The sequence below is a fragment of the Nanorana parkeri genome, unplaced genomic scaffold (genome assembly GCF_000935625.1).
Source record: "Nanorana parkeri isolate BGI_ZX_2015 unplaced genomic scaffold, ASM93562v1 scaffold2735, whole genome shotgun sequence".
NCBI classification, from domain to species: Eukaryota; Metazoa; Chordata; class Amphibia; order Anura; family Dicroglossidae; genus Nanorana; species Nanorana parkeri.
Window position 1 is genome coordinate 52,255 of NW_017309003.1, and position 24,915 is coordinate 77,169.

A 24,915-nucleotide genomic window follows, 5' to 3' on the forward strand; every position below is an offset into this window, starting at 1 on the left:
CAGAGACAATGGACAACCCCTTTAAGTAACTGCAAGAGTTTGGGCAAACGCTTCATGGAGGGTGAAATAGTCATTGATCGATTTGATGCAAGTTATGACATTTTCAAATACTATATTTGCCATATATTTATATAGCTCTTCCACAAGCGCAGTTGGCTTTACAGGTTGAGAATAAAGAACTTAAGACATCACTCCTACATACCTCCGATCCTGTTCAGTTTTGCCCCTCCTGGCAGAGTTGAGGTGATTCTCTTTTGGCAAATAACTTGCATCAAATGTATATGTCAGAGGTTGCATTTAAATATTTTTTTTATCAATTTATATAAAAAATTTAACTTAACTTCATTGCTATCATACAGGAGCTAACAAGCCCCTGTGTGATAGCATTTGGAGGTGACAGGTTCTCTTTAGGGAACTTGTCACTTCCAATACAGGAGTTCTAGCACAACACTGTGCTGGAACCCCTGCGACAACTGAGATGGGAAGGCTGCAAGTGCATATCTCCCCTCTCACTGTTTACATGGAGCTAGCGGAGAACGGATGTTCTCTGCTCTGCTCCCCCGCTCTCCATCCTGAAGATCTCTGGATAGAGGCGGCCAGCGAGGAGAAGGGTACATGGCGGGGGGCAAGGGTAAGATGGACCTGCAAGCTGAATACAAGTGATCTTGGCGATATCGCTAATAAACAGTCGGCTGTTCACTATGGCTCAGTACGGCTGATTTCAGCCCAACATCGGCTGCCTCCAGCTGCACTTTGGTCAGCCGGACATGCTCCAACATCTGGATCAGCTGACCTGAAGCTCCGGCAGCTCACTTGATACCGTTCGCCCCTATTCACATAGGGGCCGATCGGCAGTAAGTGAATAGCCAAGAGGCATTCGGCTCAGCTATTCTGCTCGGTACCAAGCAGAATAGGAAATCAATGAAAAAAGTAAAAAAAAAAGTTTGAAAAAAAGATTTTAAAAATGTCAATAAATATTAAATCTAAAAAAAAAAGTAAAGATGTTTTTTAAAAATCCGCCCAACTGTTTCCTATTGGCCGGCACCTGCTAGAGTCTTCTAGCAGTTGACGGCCAATGAATAACTGGGCGGAGCTGGCCGTGATGTCACGGTCGGCTCCGCCCAGTTGTCATTGTTTAATGACAGTTCAGCATCCCCAGGTCATTTGGGGATGCTAATCTGTCATTACAACTGGTGAGATCACGGCTGGGTCCGCCCAGCTGTCATTTGTGAGGCCTTCGGCAGTCCTTCGACCGGCCGTTCGCCCTATTGCAGCTGTCCCTACGGCTCAGTCGAGCCAAAGCATATGCCTTCGGCTCGGCTGAGTCGCTCGGCCACCCTCGGGAGCTGTACGGGCTATAGTGAATAGCCTGTACAGCAGCCCTTCGAAATTAAAAATGCAACTAAATAAAAATGTTTAAAAAAAAGGCGATTAAGTAAAAATAATAAAACAAATGAATGAACATTTTTTACAAAGTAAATAAAAACAGAAAAAAATAAAACCAGCCCCACGCGAATAAACGCGCAGTTTATAAAACCAGTAGCAACTGAATGCAGAGGCAACTATGTATGATAATAAAGAGTAGATGCATAGTCCTATACAACCGGCCCTTTGAGGGTAACCATACTGCTGATGCGGCCCCCGATGAATTTGAGTTTGCCACCCCTGCTCTAACTGATCCCCTTTATTTACTAAAGATTAAAGATTTAGCACAACAAAGGGATCCAAGGGGTCGGAAGGCTTGCATCTTTAATAACCTGAGTCAGCCAATAAAGAGGATCACTTAACTCCAAACTTTCTGCAGATATACTTCAAGCAATCCTAACAGTCTTCTAACACTCTACCAGCGCCAGCAACTGAGAGCAAGACATGTTGTGCTGTCATTTCTATCCATTGAACATATTTCATTATGCAGCAGTGAAATGTGCTAAGCTTACAGTGAATAATGACATATTCTTCTGTTGGAGCTCGGACTGAATCCACCGGCTTATTTTTAATGTCTTCACTAAGTAACTCCGGAATTCAGTAGTGACTCATCTTTGCAAAGCATCCTTCTGTCTCGGGGGTTTTGTAATCTGTACTTGAATCATTATTAAAGATGAACTCCGGGATAGCATGCATGGGATATTTATATGACGTTAAAAGAACTATAAACACTTGTGGTAGTTAAAGGGAATAAAGAGTCTTTTGAACCTCTTTTTAGACCTACATGTAAAATACCAGCGTAATGTAAATAAAGGTATTCATAAAATCTTGTTTCTCTGTATAATATGTGATGATGTCAGTAGATGGGGACATCTGTATTTGCTCATGACACACACGGGCTCTGCTTCCCACTCTGTAGTGCGGCACTATGGTTGCGCTTTACTGCTCTTTCTCACGATGTAAGCCTATGAGTCAGCTGATTTATTAAAAACAACGCCCTCCTTCTGTAGCTCATATCTTTTCTGCAAACCATTGGAAAATAAAATACGTGCTCACTGAAAACACACTTCAAGCAGATATCACACCTGGGCGATCCGTGACCGGATTGCCCCGCTATCACGGAGTCGTCCATAACAGACAATCGTGCTGTGGGTGCCAGTAATTTCTAATATCACCCCAGTCGCGCCGGGCAGATCGTGCAGTTTCCCACCGTCATTCCGCCCGCGCAATCGCGGCTAAAAAAGCTGCGCCTCGAGTAGCGCCAAATAAAAACAGGTACATGTACAACATTGAAATCAATGGGGCCATGCAGCAATCGCTGTCTGCAATTGTGCACGGCCGCGTGATCCTGGGACGCCCGTCCCGGATCGCTCAGGTCTGCACCGGCCCTTACAGCTACAAATGAATGCAGCCCTGTGTTTTTCAATACATGAAATGTATTTTTTAATTGCAACATAAGTACCTGAATTTGACTTGATTTCAGCATCTCGTAACCTTCCCAGGACTGGGAGCTAATCAGCTGGGCTGCATGTAAATGAGCTGACAAGGAACATGCTGTTAGGAGGAGGGAGCACATTGTAGGTTGGCTTCATCAGTTTGTTGCTGCTCCTTCACGGGCCAATCAGAGGACTGGAAGTGGGGAGAGGACAACACTGTAAGTGGTTTCCACCAACTGGCTGTGTTGTGTGACAGGGCTGTGTAAATTCATAACTGGATGGACAGGGATAGAAATCCTTTGGCAGATAAAACAGCTCTCTTGTATGTATTTTGTCAGTGTATTTGGCCATTTGTCTGGAGTTCAGCTTCAAATAGTCATTTATTTCCAAAACTACGCAGGTATGTTATTTATACAGATCTAAACATCAGACCTAAAGATGGACAACTGTGGAAGGGAGAGGGACAGAGGTATCAGGTAGCTAGCAGTGAGAGCTTGGTGGAAGGAAATGTGGGAATTACTGTAGTGACTGGGTGGGACCATTCCGCAGTAACATTACTGGCCTGAGAGTGAATAGATACCCACCAATGGCGAATTGCTCCCAACCGGTGCTCTCTTGAGCAAAGATCTTTTTGCCCCTCCCAATGCCTGGACAAGGTCATCCAATACCCAAGGTGAAGATGCCAAACTGGTCCCCACATCATCCTGGTGCATGCCGATCATCTCCTGCTACTGTGATCCCACTCCTAGCTGCCACTGCACTGGCCACTGCACATCTTTGGGTCCACCACTTAGCACCATAGGAAGATTAAAACACCGGCCACAGGTCAAATGAAAAGTAGACCATGCATGTGATAAGATGGGCGTAGCTAACCACGTGAGCTCACCCCACATGAAAACACTACACCCGGGGTAGCCCTCATTCTTGCCCTGGTTGCTCCATCTTTTATGTGCTTAAAGAAAGGAAATCAGTCAGACTAAACAGATGGAGGGGCTGCCTCTTTTATTACAACACTGAGACTGGTCTGGTGGTTTTAATAGAGACAAACCCTGGAGAAAGGCCTACATCAATATCTCCAGATTACTAGGCCACGCTGGGCATTGTATTTTTGTGACTTTTAAGACTTTCTAGGCACAAGCAGACTCGTATCTCTGACTGCGGCATCCGTCCTGATCATTTTTGTGCTGTAACTGATAAAAAAGCTGCGGTCTCTTCTGCCTAGCTGATGCCAGATGATGGTTACATGTGTGTTTCTCACAGCGCTTCAGGAGGAAGTCTGATAAATGTCTTTTGCAATAAAAACCCCTGAGTGAGTGATAGGGTCCCATCGCATGCCGGTGCGAGTATTACAACAGGGAGGATGAATATACCAACAGGAGACAGCAGGGTCTCTTGTGGTTTGCAAACAGGAAATGTGTAAAGCAAAGATCAAGCAAGGTCTCGGGCCTGAGCAATAAAAACACTGAAGACTCACAGGCCAAACAAAACTACAGGCAGCTATTGCGCACAGGCTAGACGGCCATTGCTGACAAGCTAGAGTCCATTAGCTTCCTGAGGAACTAGAAGGCCCAGCATAGTCATTACCACCCTTATGTTGATCTTTCCACTTCTGAAAGGGTCTCCTACCTAAGTTTAAACAATAGGCGCCTGCTAGAGAATTCAATATTGGGGTAACTGTTGCCTTTGGGACCTGGTGGCTACTATGAGCATCAGCCTCTCGGAAAATCTGAGAGTCCACCCTTATCAACTCTTCCTTTCCCAACAGAATGGGACGATGCATGAAAACCATAGAACACTGAGGAACCCTACACAAACATGAGAACAAGCAAACCTCCTAATAACAGGATCACTGGTTGGAAGTGAAGCCAGGATCATATATAAGAGAACATTTCGTAAAATATAGAATACTCTTGTTTTATGCATTTGTTTTCTTAAACTATCTGCAATGATACTGAAATTGCTTGCTCTAACTTAAATTAAACCAAACGGTGTGGGCCCACCGAAAAAAGTAGAACCTTCTAGCTATAGGGTAATCATTTGTCTCCCTTGCTGGCAGTCCTACCGAACATAATACAGTACAAGCATCCCCTGCACCCCATTGTCTTCTATATTATATAGTACAGTAACAGTATAGAGTACAGTACAGACATCCCCTGCACCCCATTGTCTTCTATATTACATAGTTACAGTAACAGTATAGAGTACAGTACAGGCATCCCCTGCACCCCATTGCCTTCTTTATTATATAGTATAGTAACAGTATAGAGTACAGTACAGGCATCCCCTGCACCCCATTGCCTTCTTTATTACATAGTACAGTAACAGTATAGAGTAAAGTACAGGCATCCCCTGCACCCCATTGCCTTCTTTATTATATAGTATAGTAACAGTATAGAGTACAGTACAGGCATCCCCTGCACCTCATTGTCTTCTATATTATATAGTAGAGTAATAGTATAGAGTACAGTACAGACATCCCCTGCACCCCATTGCCTTCTTTATTATATAGTATAGTAACAGTATAGAGTACAGTACAGGCATCCCCTGAACCCCACTATCTTCCTTATTATATACAACAGTAACAGGATATAGTAAAGTATAGTCATCCCCTGCACCTCATTATATTTTTTTGTTATACAGTACAATGTATAGTGTATAATATAATACAGGATTCCCCTGCAGCCCATAGTCTGCCCCATTACACAGTACAGTGCATAGGGTACAGTATAGTTCAGGCATCCACTGCACCCCAATGTTCGCTTGATTATATAGCACAGTGTATAGTATACAGCATAGTAGAGGTTGTCTTCCTGATTATAAAATACAGCATATAGTGTGCAGTACAGTTCAGGCATCCCCTGCACCCCATTGTCATCCTTGTTATACGGTACAGTGTACAGTGTATAGTAGAGTGTACCGGATCATACCAGCATCAGCATATTTATTTGTTACTAAGGTCCTGACTGGCAATAGTCAACACCGATCAGCTGCAACATGTTTCCTTTTACAAGAGTGTGTAACAAAGTAATACAATAACCATCCTGAATAACACATACCAGGCTTCACTGTCTGGCAGAGGTGCATAGATCAGAACACTGGCTGGGCAGAATTACAGATCAGATAAGACGGTACAAATGTGTGTGTTTCCGATGTGCATTTAGCTTTGTGTCTTTGGCTTTAAAGCTGACCTCTTGGCAGGTATAAAAGGCACAAGGTAAAGCAATTTCGTTAATACATCATTAATCACCGCAAGCAGTGTAAGTACATGCATGTACTAATCCCATGCACGAGGTATCAGCCTCGTGCATGGGATTAGAGTGGGAGAGGCAGAAGCAGCACAAGGAGCCCATCAGTTCATGAGCTGACAAGCAGCATGCTGATAGGAGGAGAAAGATAGGAGGAGTGGCAATGAGATGAGCTAATCGCTGTGCTGTTTTTCCTTTTAGTGTCCAGTCACAAGCTGGGGGCGGGTCCAGGACCACCAGAGCTCAGAGGAAGTGGCTTGAATTAGGTTGGCTGTCATTCAGCCAGGAAAACTGAGGACACCTTATGGTGGAATGCAAGTACTGCAGGTGACAGCTTAGACTGATGGTGTGTATTGTAACAAAAGCTGCTTTATTATTTGATGTTCTAATAGGCAGATCATATTTTATTTCTTCAGTTTGGTTGGATTTATGCTTTAAAATATTACTTCATTCATGTAGTTCTGCACAGATGTCTATGAAACCTATATTGGTGGAAGAAAGATGGACAGTGGTCTCTGGAACCAAAGAGGATAGGTGACGTCACCGGTGCCACCCAGAAGCATCGGAGACTGGAGCTGAGGAAGGTCTTTTTTTTTGCAAGCCTCTTGCCCCCACACTGATAGCTGCAGCATGCTGGTTCTTGTAGTCCTACAGCAACTGACCGTTATTCACATTACCCAAAGCACACCGGCTGGCCAAAACACAGGCGATGCCACTGGGATTAGTCACCTGGTTTTGTTAACAGCCGCCGGGGGAACATGTGTACGTTGGCTGCGTTCCTACACCCCACCATTGTTCTCAGACCCATGGAAAGCCCAGCTCCTCGCTCCCGCCACGCAAATTAGATTTCAGTAAAGTAAAAGTTCTGCAGGTTTTCAGTCCAAGGAAAATAACCGCGCAGACAATCCGGGCTGATTGCTTTCAGCACAGCTTAACCTGTGTGGTCCATATGTGCTCGTTGACACCTTGGGGAAACACAAAACTATTCTTTTAAGCGTGTAATTAATGTTCGGCCCGGGATGAAGATGAATGCTCAGTAAGATTAGCACCTGTCACGTTAAATACGCCGTCACCTGGAACATGCTGAGCGATGCAGGGAAGGGGAGCCGGGAGGACTGTTAGTGATACTTTGACGGCCTTTACTGGCTGCGTCTGGGGAATAAAGCGAGAGGAGGTGCCCTGGAGGGAAATAACTACAAGCCTTCAATCCGAGCCAATAAACAAGACATCCTCCATTTGTAACTCCACCGCCGCTTTATAATATTTAGGGTACGCTTTAATATTTTTACATTTGTAAAAAATAACCGCTGCTGATCCTGCCATGAAGTTCCTTGTCCATGGACCTCCTGCTAGAAGCTTCCAATGTCCTCTATTGGTGAGTTCTCTGAGCTGAGTTCTTGGGCCTTCACACCTGCTTTGGCTATTGTGATGGGTTTCCATTCTCTCTGTTCCGGCTCCTTCTGTTACATTCTCCATAACTTAAAACTAAGAGAAACTCTAACAGAGAGAATGGAAACCCATCACAATGGCCGAAGCAGGTGTGAAGACCCAGGAACTCAGCTCAGAGATCTCACCAATAGAGGACATAGGAAGCTTCTAGCAGGAGGTCCACGAACAAGGAACTTCATGGCAGGATCACCAGCGATTATTTTTTACAAATGTAAAAAAATTTAAATGCACCCTAAATATTATTCTCTTAGTTTTAAGTTATGGAGAATGTAACAGAAGGAGCCAGAACGCGCAAAGGTGGATGGGATCACCCACAGCTCCGAGGTGGACATGAATTTTGGAAATATGGCAAGCAGATGCTGACGTATCCAAGACATTAAAGGAGCCAGGGGCTAGGCTCTACCTACAACTAAAAGATGACTTTTGGGTGGATTGGCCCTCTAAGGATATAATAAAAAAAGTTGTGAACCCCTAGAAACCAGTTTTGTAAAAGCAGACCTGTTTAAGACACAACCTCAAGCAAGGTAATGGTAACATGGTTGCTTTTGTCAAGTCCACTGTCTTGGCTACATGATACATCAAGACACTGATAAGGAAGTTATTGTAAATGACTCATACACATTGCAAAATGCTAATTGGGTTTGTGAGGAGGCCATAACAGGTGTTCTAGTCAAGAATTAACACCAACTTCTTCAGTCCCAGCCCTTGACTCTTACGAAAGGCACTGGCGATGTCACCCATGTCTCCTCCAAGAAGCAGAGGCTGGGCAGATGTATGCTTTTTTGGAATTTTTTCTTTTTTAAATTACTTTTTAAAGCCCTTTAAGTTCAGGCTACCCTGCCCGGCGTCCAATGATGATAAGGGCCCTCTTCACAAACAAACCACAGGCTCACTTCCACATCTACAGTCCAGCTTCCGACGCCAAGACCACACAAAACACAATCAGGACTGGAGCTTGCGCCATCAGACGATTTATGAGTGGTATCGAGTTCCTCGCCGCCATTCCTCCAGAACAATTATGATTCAGCCATCTCTTTCCAAACCATATTATCAAAATAGTCATTTTCTATGAAACACGATACGCATTTAAATTGCAACTCGGTGACGCAAAGAAGGCCGCGATTCCTTTCTGGGCTCGCGCGTCTCTTTGGGTTTTGCTCTTGGTTCGTCCCAGAAGCCTGCCCGTGCCAAGCTCAACAGATCGGGGGTCTGCCAGAAACCGTCTGCGGAATAGTTCTCGGGTGCAGTGGTCTGCACGGCCGGACAGCTTTGGCACGCAGCCCCCACCCCGAAGCTGACACAGGAGACCGGCGAATAGCGTTCATAGCTTCAGACGGATCTGCCCAGACTGAAAACAACAGGATGATTTGTTGTTGTGGGGTTGCTTGGCTTCAGGAACGGCCAAACTGGCGGATCCTTTTTCCGGGAAGTTATTTTCAAACCCTGTCATTAAAGGGGTCGTGTCAGGCAGAAAGAATCTGCACTGTAGGGCTCAACGAAGAATGAGTAGGCAACATGAACTCTGGTTGGGTGCACGGACTGTCTTTTTGTGCAAGATGGCTACTCAGCAACTATGAATGACGGTAGCACTTAATAGCACTTAAAGTGAACCTGTGCTTTTGCCCACACCGAACCAAGCAACAGGTTCACTTTAACCTCCACCCTCCCCCAAGCAACAAACATCCCGCTCTGCCCGGCTGAGATGCTTACATAGGATTATGGACTCTGCCCATGTGACACTGATGGTGTTTAGTGATTGGTCCAGGTGTGTCACATGGAGCGAGGTATATTCTGTGATCCCGCTACCAGGGCAGCAAAAAAAAGGCAAGAACGTGCTGCTGGGAAGGAGGGAGGTTGAATCAAACCTGTTGCTTTGCCCTGCATGTGCCTAAAAGCTGAACTCTGGGCATAAAACTTTCATCAAACTTTACTCCTCGATAGCCACCAGGGATGCAAATGCACGTTATGCCTTGGCAAACCCAGATATCACCTTGTAAATGTAGCAGTGACATCATCACTGTGCTGTACATAGCCTGTGCAGACCTGTGGGAGGGACCCAACAGGCCCACCCCATACAGTAGACTATATTAGGGGTTGGAGACAAGACCAATCACCCTGCACAAGTAAAGAGAACAGCAGTGAGTGGTCTTTATTACAGGAGGGGGCGGAGACAAGACTAGTCACACTGTACAAGGGGAGACAGCAGCAGTGACAGGTCTTTATTACAGGAGAGGGCAGAGACAAGACCAGTCACCCTGCACAAGTAAAGAGAGCAGCAGTGGCTGGTTTTTATTACAGGAGAGGGCAGAGACAAGACTAGTCACCCTGCACAAGTAAAGAGAGCAGCAGTGGCCGGTCTTTATTGCAGGAGGAGGCGTAGACAAGACCAGTCACCCTGCACAAGGAGAGAGAGAGCAGTGAGCGGTCTTAATTACAGGAGGGGCAGAGACAAGACCACTCACCCTGCACAAGAAAAGAGGGCAGCAGAGACCAGTCTTTATCACAGGAAGGGGGCGGAGACAAGACCAGTCACCCTGCACAAGGAGAGAACAGCAGTGACAATATATATATATATACTCTAACCCGGTCACAAGAACATGATGAGATTAAAAAATGCGCAGAATCAGTGACTACCCACGGCTTACTATTTATATTAGGGCTCAAACTTCACGTCACCCTCCGCCGGGGGAAGTTAGCGAGCTGCAGGCTGTAAATCACTGAGCGGCCTTTCCTTTTATTTTTTTGTCCTAATTTTCTTCTCTGGATTGGGATAGAACAGAAAACGTTGCTTTAATAAACATGACATTTCAGGGTGTCTAACGCTCTGCGGTCTCCAGCGCGCACGACAAGCCTGGAAACAGTAGCTGAGTGGCGGTGTGTTATTTTAGAACGCTGGCAACTATGTAAACCGACGCGTAATTAACGTCCGCTGGCCCTTTAAATCCAGATGTCCTGCGATGCGGAGGTAAAGCAGGACAACCAGAAGCCGCCATATGCGTCGTGTAACACAATGCGCCGTTGTTTTGGTTACGGAAGGAGCTATTTCTGTCCGTGCGTGCACCCCCCCTCCCTCCCCGCGATCCGTGTCTTTTCCTATTCAATTTTCTCTGAATGAAATCTCTCGGTGGCTCAGGTCAGGCCCCGATCTTTCCAGTCATAACAAAGTTTATTTATGAAGAAGCCGAGCCCCCCAGCGGGATATTGTTATTCTCACATAAATACCGCGCTGTATCGTGTTCGTTACGGACTCGCCACCGCGTGAATTCATTGTTTCCTCTTCCTAATCGGAATAATAATAATAAAAAAAGGAGACAAAGTTCACTCGGATGGAATAAACCCTCTGCGCCGACAACCATAATCCGCGCTGGTTTGAAGTCAACCTGCGGCGTGCAAGAAGTAAAAAAGAAGTGAATCAACGGATGAAAAACGGAGCGAAAATACGTTGGCTTAACCCATTCACTGCCAGAGCTGTTTCTTTAAATTTATTTCACATTTTAGGCCTGAAGTTTATTTAAAACCCCCAAAAATATAAGTTAAAGGAGAACTATGAGGTAAGTGTTTTTCCCCATAGTTCTCTTATGGGTCACGGGAGGACATATACTAGCGTCCTCCCGTGATCCAAAGCTCAGTATATCGCGAGCTACAGCTCATGGTATACTGAGACCGCCGCAGCCGGGATGGATCTCGACAATGCTGTCGAGATCCACCCAGCTGTCAATCACGCCTATCTAGAGGCAGAGCCAGCTGTACCCGCCCCCTGCCCGTCAGTTCCTCCAGTCAGCGCTGGAGGATCGGACAGGGGAGGGAATTCATGCGGGGAGCCGTGAGTGACAGTCACCTCTCTCTGCAGGGAGATGATCGAGACGTGAGCGAGCAACGGTCAGTCAGCGCTGGAGGATCGGACATGGGAGGGGAGGGGGAATCCATGTGGGGAGCCGTGAGTGACAGTCACCTCTCTCTGCAGGGAGATGATCGAGAAGTGAGCGAGCGACTGTTCCTCGATCCCGCCTGGCTATTAGACCGGTCGCCAACAGCAACAGTCCCTCCAGGCTCCATCGAGCTATGGACCCGTGAGTCGCCACATCTAATACACCACTATTAGACATGAAGATGCCGAGGGACATTCTACAGCCAGAGTGGAAAGGGAGAGAGGTGACTGGTCACAGGATCAGGTGAGTAAATCTTTTTTTATTTTCACCCTCTGCAAGGTTTAACTTTTGAAAATCTGGCTTTTTTCATTGATTTTATTTAACTTTATTTTTATAATTTTTATTTGTATGCAAAATACTTTTTTCCTGCGTTCTTCGACTCCACCTAGTGGCCATATTGCCGTGTTACAAGATGACATTTGAAAATACCAGAGTAGGAGATAAATACCTAACAAGAGAGTTCGTTTTGTGCATCCATTCACACAGAGCGAACAGTCACAGAGATTTGCAGGATCACTAGTTCTGCGAATTGATTATAAATAGCTGGATGGCTATGTCAAGCTTAAAGTCGGGTTAGGTATGGGTCTTAAAGGGTTCCAAGGGATTAAAGTAGTATTCAACACTCAGACTTTTTCGGTTATGAATCCAGATCAAACAAATATACATCGCCCAGCATAGTATTTCTTTATATTTTTGCCCAAACAATCATCATGTTTCTGAACAGCTCTCCCTGTGCAGGGTGACTGGTCTTGTCTCTGCCCCCTTCTGTAATAAAGACTGATCACTGCTGCTCTCTCTCCTTGTGCGGAGTGACTGGTCTTGTCTCCACCTCCTCCTGTAATAAAGACCGCTCACTGCTGCTCTCTCTCCTTGTGCAGGGTGACTGGTCTTGTCTCTGCCCCCTTCTGTAATAAAGACTGATCACTGCTGCTCTCTCTCCTTGTGCGGAGTGACTGGTCTTGTCTCCGCCCCCTCCTGTAATAAAGACCGCTCACTGCTGCTCTCTCTCCTTGAGCAGGGTGACTGGTCTTGTCTCTGCCCCTCCTGTAATAAAGACCGGTCACTGCTGCTCTCTCTCCCTGTGCAGGGTGACTGGTCTCGTCTCCGCCCTCTCCTGTAATAAAGACCGCTCACTGCTGCTCTCTTTGCTTGTGCAGGGGGACTGGTCTTGTCTCCGCCCCTACCTGTAGTGGGTGGGGCCTGCTGGATCCCTCCTACAGCTCTGCTCTATGCACAGACTATGTGCAGCACAGTGATGATGTCACTGCTCCTTTTACAAGATGATTTCTGGGCTTGCAAAGGCATTTTGCGAACACAAAGAGGATTTACATCCTTTGGCTACTGAGGAATATATTTAAATGAAAGTTTCTGTGCCCAGAGTTCAGCTCTAAAGGTTCAGCAATAGGGTCAGGTTAAAGCGTTAGAGAGTGCCTGGGGTATAGACAGTGCTACGGTGTATTGTAAGGGTCATGTTAAGGGTGTCTCTGCTTCGGGTTGGGTTTTTTGTGCCATAATTCAACGAGAACCCAAAGAAAGAGGAAAGAGAGTGAACACAAGAAAGAGAGAGAGAAAGAAGATGGCCACCTGCCCCCCATAATAATAATGCAGCGGTGGCCTCAGTGTCATGCTGCAGTGAGAAGCTCTGGCAGAGGCTGTGATCCCACCGGCCAGTTTCGGCGGGCAGTGCTGAAAACACACAGCGAACTGTCTCCTCCAGCAGCTGCTTCCTGTCCTCACCGCTTCCTGCTGCGTCCCACTTATTACGACGCAGATGAGTAGATACAAATGAGGACAACAAGAGGAAAAAAAAAATTCCGTTAGACAGAAACAAACATCACGGTGAGGACATCGGCTGGCCAAGTGCCTGGAGCTGACAGGCGTACCTGTATTTACAGCCTCAGCGGGGTCATCCTATATTCATAATTACAATATTTATTATGTTTTAGTAATTGCAGGAATTTATAAGGTGATGACAATGTATGCAGACATTTACATACTATACATCGGCCCCTGGCCTCATGCAGCATGCAATCTACAGTCCCTATCCCACATATGTACTAGGGCCAGATTGGACAGGAGCCTATTACCCTACCACCAGGACTTTGGAGTATACTTTCCATTGTTGCTCAACAGCTCACCTATAACATTAAAGTGGAAGTAAAGTTAAAAAGTAAAAAAATTCTGCGCAGGCACTTTATTGCAGAAGAGACAAAGTTGCTGATCCATAAAGCATTCGCCCCAGCGTACAGCTGGGTGAATGCCATTCGCTCAGTGTTACTGCCACTAGATGGAGCTAGGGAGCATAGACATTTCCAATGCTCCCCACCTCGATCTAGTGGCAGAAATTTCTATGCTCCTCGGCTCCATCTAGTAGCAGAAATTTCTATGCTCCTCGGCTCCAACTAGTGGCAGACATTATTATGCTCCTCGGCTCCATCTAGTAGCAGAAATTTCTATGCTCCTCGGCTCCAACTAGTGGCAGAAATTTCTATGCTCCTCGGCTCCATCTAGTGGCAGGAATTTTTATGTTACTCGGCTTGAGGCCATGGGGTAGGGGAATTGCTGGTGGTGTATGTTTCGTGGGGGCAGTGGGGGTGGCTCTTACTGGAGCCATTGGTTGCCAGGAGCTGAGCAGGACACCGGCCAGTGTCCCAAGTTGCTAGAAATTGGTCGAGGAGCTGTTTATGACCCTTCTTACACATTTCCATGCCCAGCTCAACCTAGGGTGGCAGGCACACTGCAAACATTCTGCAGTATAACGACAATGCCGCCACCCCCTAATGTGAGCCAATAAGATGTCGCCAGAGGCAACAGGCTCAGGCTGCCTCATTATAGGGAGGCCCTGTGGACGTTACTCTCCAAGGTATTTGCTGAGTAAACGTGCTATAAATCAGCCCCTATGTCTCTTCTGTAATAAAACAAACTTACCGGCCTGTTCCCTATCTTCTGAGCTGCACATGTACTGTTCCCTATCTTCTGAGCTGCACAAGGACTGTAAATGCCCTACTGGGCCTTGGTCATTGTATCTTTCTAGAAGAAAATGTTCTTAGCCTGAGAAAAGAAAACGAATGCAGCCACCACATCGAAGGGCTGGTAAGCTGCAATCTATTACATTTTTGTTCTTGGGCTTAGATATCTTTTAAGGACAGCAGTAGTACCTTGTAAGTATGACAGAAAAAACCTCATGATCAGGGAATTTCTGTTGCTAAACCCTAACATGCAGGAAAATGTAAATACTTGAGGGGGGACTTTGGATTCCAAGATTGCATAAAAAACATATCATTAATGACATGACGCTTTCAGCTTTTATCAAGGTTTTTAGTATGTCCTCATGGATGTGTACATGTTACCAGAAGACATACGACAAGGCACGGGTCTGCCATGTCCATGTGCAGTTGTACACAGCTCTGTCTGATAAACAGCCTTGTGTATCCTTGCATCAGTTCCTCAGACCTTTGCGCAACATAAATGCCTCTTGATGTGTCATTTCCTGCTTGGCCATCGGCCCAGCTCCTGACACTCAAAAAACTACGGGAAAAAAAAACAAGGAACTGAATGATTTGAGAATTCTAAATTGTTCTTCTCCCACCACCTTGTAACACAGGACCCTGAATGGAGGAGGTGCTGGGATCTAATGAACCCAACTAAACACCCAATAATCTGCGCTATCAAGTAATGACTCATTCGCACATTAACAAGTCCAACTCTGGCCAACTTTCTTTTTAGTTTTGGACAGACTTGTCTAATTCTGTTGTGAGACCACTGGGGAGATTTCACCCCACTTCCTGCCCCATTGATGGCCCATGATCTCAGGACAAGAAATTAAGGAAGCAATGGGGCAGGATGACACAGGCAGTAATAATTACCCCATTGATGCTCTAACCCAGATATTCTCACACAGGGTTCCTTCAGAGGTTGTTAGATGTTCCTTGAGCTGTGGCTGACTGACCTTCCATTTAATGGTGCCTGCACAACACCACTTGGCAGAGCCAACAGCATGACACCAATGATCCTAACCACCAATATAAGGGACATTGTTCCCACTGACCACCGGTATAAGGGGCATTTTTCCCACTGACCCCCAATGATTTGGTTTAAACCGGGCTTCTTCAAGACCTCAACATTTTGAAGGGGTTTCTACGGGGGAAAGGTTTAGAAAAGCTGTTCTAACCCTTCTCCATTTCACTGACAAAAATTTGGTTTTTCTTTAAGTCTTTCTTCCCACTGGAGAAGTTTTCTATAACTTCTTGTTCCAGCAAGAAATGAAACTTCTCACGGTGGGGACACAGGTTCTAACCCACCCTCCCTCTCCACAGACACGTACTTACCTTGATCAGACAGCCATGACTTCTGGTATCTGTTTACATCCATCACTGCAAATCTTCATTGCCCTGACTGCACCTGTGCATTACAGCCCCATAGACTTCCATGGGACCATCTCAGATCGTCTCTGGCCTCGGGACACAGCTCCGAGGCTGGAAGCGATCACTGAGAGAAAAACCCCTTCTTATTTTGGTGGTCATTGAGAGAAGAACCCTGTTTAATTTTGGTGGCTATGGAGAGAAGGACCCCTTCTTATTTTGGTGGTCATTGGAAGAAGAACCCCTTCTTATTTTGGTCATCATTAATAGAAGGACCCCCTTCTTATTTTGGTGTCATCGAAAGAACTCTTTTTATTTTGTTGGTCGTTGAAAGAAGAACCTGCTCTTATTTTGGTGGTCATTAAGAGTAGGAACCATTCTTATTTTGGTGGTCATTGAGAGAAGGACCCCTTCTTATTTTGGTGATCATTGAGATAAGGATCCCTTCTTATTTTGCTGGTCATTGAGAGAAGGACCTCTTCTTATTTTGGTAGTCATTGGGAGAAGAACCCCTTCTTATTTTGGTGGTCATTGGGTAGAAAAAGGCCTTCTTTTTTTGGTGTCCATTGGGAGAAGAGCTCCCTTCCAGACAGCTAAATATATCATTGGTGTCAGTGGTTACTTACCTTAGAGATTAGAGAAAAGGCTCTACTGGTACCATGCAGCTGGTTCTGCTGAGTGACTTATTGGGGCCAGAACTATGTCAGCCCCATGAGGCAGGAAATCAATCCACCAATGCTCATTGCTCAAGGAACCCCTAACAACTTCTGGAGGAACCCTGGTCGAGAAAGGCTGGATTAGAATCAGAGTGATTCAGAAGATAAGGATATAATCTAACTAGCCAGGCCCAGAACCACATGGCAAATCTCATGATCACAAATACAACAAATCATTGGGGGACAGTAATCAATTCTGTCACACAGCATGGCAATGCTAAACAGGAGTACTGAGATAGAGTGTGGGACAGATTGACTACAAGGTCAATGGGGACACAGACAAAAGCTTGAACACTTTTGGCACTTCCCTACTCTATCCAAAGCTTAGAAACTTTGTTATTAGATACACTTTAATAACACATTGGATCACTTGTATTATCTGAGGGTTAATAAAAGTTTATTTTGCTGTACGTCCATGGAACGCACTTGAAAATCCGGTCTCTACATTTCATCCAAAATGTATATATCAAGGGAGCAGAATTTGTTATTTTTCTTTTCGTCTGCCTCTCTGTATGTCAGGGTAAAAATAGCTCAGCACGTACTTTACTAATTAAAATCTGCAGGACGTGGCTCCACGAAATGACACACGGAATCGATGAAACGCGTAGAGAAGTATTTGCTCACTTAGCATCTTTTTTAGTAAATGACTCTATTCTGTTTCCCGCTCTGCGCTTCCTTTTCTATGTATTCAAAAGAGATGAAACATACAGATTCCTCAATAAAAGAAAACAGAAAAATAAAGTGCATTATAGATTAAAGCTGAACTCCGGGCAGATATAAAAGAAACAAATAAATGCAGCTCCCATTAACACATCTTACCTGTATTTCTTAAATACCAGTACCTGAATCTGACCTGGTATCAGCCGCTTGCAGTCCCTGTGCAGCAGAGCTGGAGTATGAGAGGAGGAAGCAGTACAAGGAGCCAAGAAGCATGCTGACAAGAGTAGAAAGCAGAGTGATAGAGAGCTGTGATATGTGCTGCTTCTCCTTTCACTGTCCAGTCCCAGACTGGGGGCTCGTCCGGGATGACCTGGGCTCAGTGGGTTTGATGTTGCTAGACATCGGACTGAGGACATCAAGAAGTACTGTGGGGGAAATATCTGAATAGAATTCGATTATTGCAGCAAAAGCTGGTTATTTGGTCTTTTAATGGGCTATTAATTACTTTATTTAAAATGTTACATTTTAGAAAGTGCAACATGTATTATTATCGATCCTTGTTTCTACTTATCACTTTTGGAAACTTACTTTTAGGTGTTTTATAGATTAGTGTGCACCATTCACAGTTCACGGGCTCCCTGTCCCCGCTGACTGCTCACATGCGACTGTGTTACATCACCGCTGTGCTGCTTCTCCTTTCACTGTTCAGTCACAAGCTAAAGCCTCGCCTGGGATGACCTGGGCTCAGTGGTTTGAATGATGCTGGATATCAGACTGAGGACAGTGATATGGTAGGTGTGATGGTATGAGTTTAACTGATAGGAAGAACCCACTAGGAGGTGGGAATGAGCATCCAAAGGTGACAACGTCCCTCCTGAATAGACTCACACGTGAGTGAATGTTGTCATCCCAGCAGAGGAAGCTCCAGAGAAGGGAATGCTCCTACATGCATTAGATATATCATGAGCATTGCTGAGTTTGTCCTAGTTTTGTTCTATTCAGATTTTGGAAGGAATGGACTATGAATCAATATTCTATCACTAGACTAAGTGAGGTGTTATGCAAATTTCTGCATAAACTACCGTCTAACATCGGTAGTTTGTAAAATGCTAGAGGGCATAATAAAGGATTATCTGGTAGATTTTGTTCAGGAAAACGGGATAGTTAATGACAATCAGCACGGGTTCAGGAAAGACCGTTCCACCTAACTAACTTGCTAACTTTTTATGAGGGGGTGAGTAGAGATATGGACGGAGGTACCGGGTGATTGTTAACAATTAAAGGGGAATACTTTTCTATTTGGATAGAGTGGGGAATGATAGACTCTCCATCATGCACTTATTGTTCCTGTGTTCCATCGGAGCCTTTCCCTCACTTCCTATCACAGTAATAATGTTGTCACCAGGACAGGAAGTGAAGGGAAATCTCTCCAATGGGATTCTAACACTTCTCTGCTCTACCCAAAACTAAAAAAAAAAAAGTTTGGCTTCATATACACTTTAAGACATCTGCTTTACCTCCGCTGAGTAAAGTTCAGTTCAGATTTTGGTAAAGATTTGACAGTCACTGGAAATATTACATACAAGTATACACATACACAGCGAACCCTTAACTGATTATCAATTGATTAATAATAACACACCTACATCAGCGGTAACCCCAGGAAGTTACAAGATCGTATCATGCTTATATAGGAAAAACAAATATTTATACTTCTTACGTTTTATAACAAGTAGGCAATTAATCAAAGCTTCTCTGGTTCCCTTATATAAGCGTACAACCATTTCTGTTTTCATTACATGCTGTATTTTAAACCCAGTGATGTCATCCCCGGGTCTATGTGCATCTCTGTGCAATGCAGGTGTTCTATCAAAGTTTGCAACTACGTTAGAATGTGTGACCGGTGACGTGGTCACACATTTTAACGTAATTCCGCCCAGTTTTTTGGCGGCAGAATGTGTGACCACCAATAGGTCAAGCATTGCAACACTTCCTCAGATGTTCCAGGGCAGATTGGCATCGCAGATCAGTGAGGCATCCCCCAGCCCGCCAAAGCTCCACCCCCATCCCGCCAAAGCCCCGGCCCCCGGACCAAGCTGTGTGTGGAGGAGGAAGGGAAGAGACAAGGAGGAGCCTCCCTGTCTCTCACTTGCTTGTCACTGGTGAGGCATCGAGACCGATGGCCTCACTGTTTTTTTTTTCTTCATTTTTTTGATTGGACAGCTTGGACCAATGGCGCTTTGCCATTGGTCTAAGCCATCCACAGAGTTCACGCCTCTAACACAGAGTAGAGGCTGTGAACGCTCTTGCCTCACCAAGTTAGGTTACACAAGCAGTGGGGAAGCCCGCTTCTGTGTAACCTAACTACCTGTCAAAAGGTAGTTAACAGGCATCGCTCCATCCACGACAGGTTACACGGTGGGGAGGATTTCCTTCCTGTGTAACCTGTAAGAAGCCGATCTGAATGGAGAAAAAGCTGTCAGCTTCAGACTTGAAGCTGACAGCTTTTTTCTTCATAATACTAGGTGATTCTCTGCCTCCCCTGACCACACGTCCCTATCACAGATTGTATGTGCAGGAGAACCGATCTGCCCTGGAACAGTAAGATCGGCCCTGAAATGTCACTTCTATCCGATGTGAGTGCGATCTCACATTCCACAAAGTCAGATAGAAGTGACAGCTCAGGACCGATCAGCTGTTCCAGGGCAGATCGGTTCTCCTGCACATACGATCTGCGATGCCGATCTGCCTTGGAACAGCTGACAATGCGTTGGAATTCTTCACCTATTGGCGGTCACACATTGCACCGCTGAAAAACTGGGCGGGATTAGGGTAAAATGTGTGACCACGTGACCGGTCACACATTCCAAACTAGTCACAAACTTTGATAGAACACAGGCAGATCATAGCTGGTGGGAGGGTACTTTGCATAGCTTCCTGAAAACATCAAAGCCACCTGCCGCTTGGGAGGAGTTATGCAAATGTAAAAATGCCTTGATAGGTGGAGTGGGTGTTTTTAGACAGGCTGAATTTGCATGTAGACCACCCACCTGTGATCCTGAGCCTTCATGATTGAAAGAACTAAAAAAAGAAAGGGACTGGACAGTCAGGCTGGTGAGGAAAGTACTAGACGTTGCTGGACGTCCTCCAACCAGGAAATGAGGTGCGCGCTATCTAACTTGCTGCAGCTTCTAATGCACATTGTGAGAAGCTCCCAGTGTGCAATTAAATCAGAGGAAGCAATTTCAGTCCAGGAGATGGACCGGTACAACTGAGCAAGGCTGAAGGGAAGGCCGGTGATCAGATTTGATAACCCAGAAGTTTTCCGGCTCATCATTTTCCTATTATTTCTCACTTCTCTTATCTGTCTGCCATAAATCATTTTGTTTCAAAGCACGATCCCCTCTTATCGGAGGTATATAAATATTTCTCGCTGAATACGGGGCATTCGACCTTAACCAGTCGGCCTGACACTCTGTAATCTCCTATCTGGTAGACACACAGAGGCAGCATTGTGTCAGCGCACGTCTGCACCAAAATATTTCACATATCCAGACGAGGGTGAGGAAACCAGGTTCACTTAGCTGAGACCAACCGTAGTAATTGCTGCTAATTCTTCGACTTCAAACAATTATTTCCGCCAACAAGACAATTGCAGCGCATGTGGCGGTTTCAGCAAGTCTGTCTGAGTGACAGAAGGGGAGGTGGGGGGTCAGGGGGGTGACATGGGCTGGATAATGGCCGTCAGGCTACCAGACTGGCAATTGGCCTTTCATCGCGTTCCTTAGTGGCAGCGGCGCGTATTCAGATACGATCTCAGAAAGTACCACATAGATGTTATTTCAAGAACCTCAGACGGCTCTTTTCTTTATGGCATGCTCTGTTATTATGTAACATATGGTCACTTTTTTTTTTCTTTCATAGAATCCTCCTCATTCACATGGGCACATAGGTCTGTAGTAGGGATGTCCAGATACCAGTTCAGGTACCAGTTCAGATACCGGTGCCAATACTGGGCATCTTCATGAGAACTACCAGGGTTGCAGCTGGGATCTGGCTCTGGCGCTCCGCCACTGTCCTGAAATCATTAGTCTGTATTATTTTAGAAAAACTGTCACATGACAATAAACAAAAATGTATCAGTACTTGTGTCTGTGAGGACTTGGGCAAGTATCAGTACTTGTACTTGCAAAAATGGTATCGGTGCATCACTTATATTTATAATTATAAAAACAAAATAATACATTAAAACAGAGATGTACAAATCCCGGGAGCTCCGTGTGCTCCTTACACATGACAGATGCCTCCTAACTTTTGAGTTTTTCTCTAGTCTAGTCTTGGAGTTGGAAAAGTATCTGTACTTGTACTTGTACCGAGTACGGTACTTGGTATCGGTGCATCCCTAGTTCTGTAGAATAGAATGTAAATTGTGGTCGTATTTCTATGCTCGGGCCGCCCATAGTACTGTATGGGTGTAGGAGGCTGTATGTGGGCTCACACTGCTACTTGCTTAATCCTGTGCATATGTATGGGTGTACAACCTTGGTACCCTAGATGCGTAGTAGGGGCGTATGGCTTTATGTATGACTTAGTTGCTACAAGTAGCACATAAGCCCACATAGAGTTTTATAAAATCTCAATCACGTGTGCATATAGGGCCGTAGAACTTGAATTGTAGTTATATTTCTATGCCTGGGACGTCCATAGTAGTGGATGGGTGTAGGCGGCTGTATGTGGGCTCATACTGCTACATACAGCCACCTACACCCATCCACTACTGTGGGCAGCTCTATGCTACAGCTGGGTATCCCAGGTGCAGAAATATGCCCACAATTTACTTTCTATGGCCACTAGCTCCCATTTACATGAGGCCTAATGCTGCATGGTGCCCACGGTTGTCAGAATACCCTAAAAGTGGCTACAGCTGATAGGCTGCAGTCACTGTTCAGTCAACAATCTTCCACCCGGGTGTTTCGACAAAAGTCAATTGAAAAATTGACTTTTGACAAGCCAGCAGCAGAATTGGTATGCTGACCTTTGTAACCAACATTAAATAATGAGCTTTCTTTTAGACATGTGACTGTGCCATCCCCTGGCCTACATAGTAAGCTGCAGCAAGGGAATTCCTTATGACTCCACCCAGCATCCAGTACAATTTGTGCACAGAGCAATTACAAAGGGGTGCTTGTTGCCTCCATATAAGAGTTTCTGTTTTCTGTTCTGTGAATCCTGACTGCTGTGTTGATTCTGACCCGGTTCTTTTTTAGCCAACTGCCTTAACCTTATGCCTTTGTTATGACTCTGTCTGAATGCCACCTATCCCAACCCATGTCTATCATCCTGTGCTGCCTGCGCTCCTAAATAAACCTCCTGCCTCTTTTTGGCATCATATATGAATGAAACATTTAGGGGGTTATTCACTAAAGAGCCGAAGGATCCAGCCATAGCTTCGGCTGATCCTTCGGTTCTCTTTGGCCGCCTGAGCCCTTCGGTTCAGTGGAACTGAAGGGCTGCAGTACAGGCTATTCACAATAGCCCGTACCGCAGCCAAAGGCGGCTGAGCGGCTCAGCCGAGCCAAAGGCATATGCTTCGGTTCGACTGAGCCGAAGTGACAACCGAAGCAGAGCGAACGGCCTGCGAAGGCTACAGCTGACAACCGAAGCAGAGCGAACGGCCTGCGAAGGCTACATTTGCGGCCGTTCGCCCCGCAAATGACAGCTGGGCGGAGCCAGCCGTGATCCCACATCTGGCTATGCCCAGTTGTAATGACAGATCAGCGTCCTCAATTAACCTGGGGATGCTGATCTGTCATTAGACAATAATAACTGGGTGGAGCCGGCCGTAACATCATGGCTGGCACTACTCAGTTGTTATTCATTGGCCTGGACCTGCTAGAAGACTCTAGAAGGTGGCGGCCAATAGGAAACAGTTGGGTGGAGCTAGCTGTCACTGTTATCTCCGCCCAATTTTTTTTTTACATTTATTTTTCTTTTCTTTAAAAAAAATGTTTCTATTTTTTAACATTTTAAAATTAATTCAGCAACTGTTTTGTTTTGTTCTCATTCTTTTAATTTCTTTTATTATTCTGCTCGGCACCTCGGAGGTGCCGAGCAGAATAGCCGAGCCGACTGCCGCTGGGCAGGTGAAAAAACTGACTCTTCTGTAAATCACCAGATATGGCCTATGTCAGGCAAAGCACAACCTTCAACAATCACTGCTGTGCATTGGTAAGTATAACTGATTGTTTATACATATGATTCTGGAATGAAGGTTAGTCTATCCAAAATGGACACTGCAGTTTTTATTAGATGCTTAGAAAGTTAAATAACCTGATACTTTCTTTTATCTCCTGTGGACCATATCGGTGAGGTCCCCCGAGTTATTGGGTCTAGGTACCTGCTGTGCCCATTATGAGGGACCCCCACCATCCCTCCAGGATTTCTTGTTTCATATTATTGAGAGCGTAACAGTAGTAGCTGGAACACACATAGGTGGGTGGACCAACCAAACCCCCCAACTGGACAGGAACACAGTCTGGAAGTATGGCCATCATTGTTGGAGTATCCGGGACATATAAGGAACCAGGCTGATGCTGCCCTCAACCTATAACTAATATGTAACTTTTGGGTGGGCGTATCAAAAAGATAGGAACTAAATAAGACACAATAACCAAAAACCTCTTCATGTTCTGAAGATTCAATAAAGTATTTACGCATGCCTCACATCCAGTGGGGGAGCAAAAAAGATGCCAATGAAGGATCAAAGACCATTCCAAAATGCATGAAAATAAAGCAGTCTGAAGTACTGTATAGCTACATGTTTTACTTGCATCATATTCACCCTAGAGCAGTGGGTCTCAACCTCTGGGTCATGTCCCAAAAGTGGGTCGCAACCCCCTGTTGATTGGGTCACCATGTGCCTTCTGCTGTGCTAGGTGAGAGGCTCCTCAACCTGCTCCTGGCACAGCAGTGTCAGTTCTCCCACCGTGCCGCTGCATATTGCTGCAGCAGCCACGGCCAGGGAGAAGCAGAGAGCAGGCAAGTGTTTTTTTTTTCTACATTAAGCCCTGTTTTGGGTAAGCAGGGCTAAATGTACAATGGGGGAGGTGGTCAAGAGATTTTGGCAGCTGTACAGCCGCATACATCAGTTGTAATTAGCCTGCTGCTCCGTCTCAACCCCCTACTGCCCCCATGGTCCACCCCCCTCTGCCGCCTAGGTTCCATCCTCCCAATTGTCCCCTGTTCTTCTGGGGACCCAGGACCATGGCAAATTACTTCAGGATGGAGAGCGGGGAGCTCCGTGTTAACAGTGAGACAGGAACACTGTACACACAGCCTTCCACCATCTCAGCTGTCACAGGAGTTCCATCACTATGCTGTGCTAGAACTTCTGTATTGGAGGTGACAGGTTCAATAAACGATAACCTGTCACCTCCAAATGCAGGGGTTTGCTGGCTCCTGTGCGATAGTAATAAAGTTAAGTGGAAAAAAAAGTAAAAAATAATAAAATAAATAAAAAATTGCTAAAAAGGTTTAAAAAAATGTATAAGAAATTACAAAAGTAAAAAATAAGATAAATAGCTAAAAAGTAAATAAACAATAAAAAAGTGATAAAAATTAAACAATAATACAATGAAAGTTATAAAAACAAAAAAGTAAAAAATAATAAAATAAATATAAATAAAACATTGGTA

The 24,915-nt window shown here is 45.2% G+C and overlaps 1 protein-coding gene across 4 annotated transcripts in view; it reads right to left on the reverse strand.

Annotated features, from left to right (window-relative positions):
* RUNX2 (runt related transcription factor 2) overlaps positions 1-24,915 on the reverse strand; it is a 73,647-nt gene that overhangs the window by 21,968 nt on the left and 26,764 nt on the right. The gene's annotated exons all lie outside the window — the stretch shown is intronic.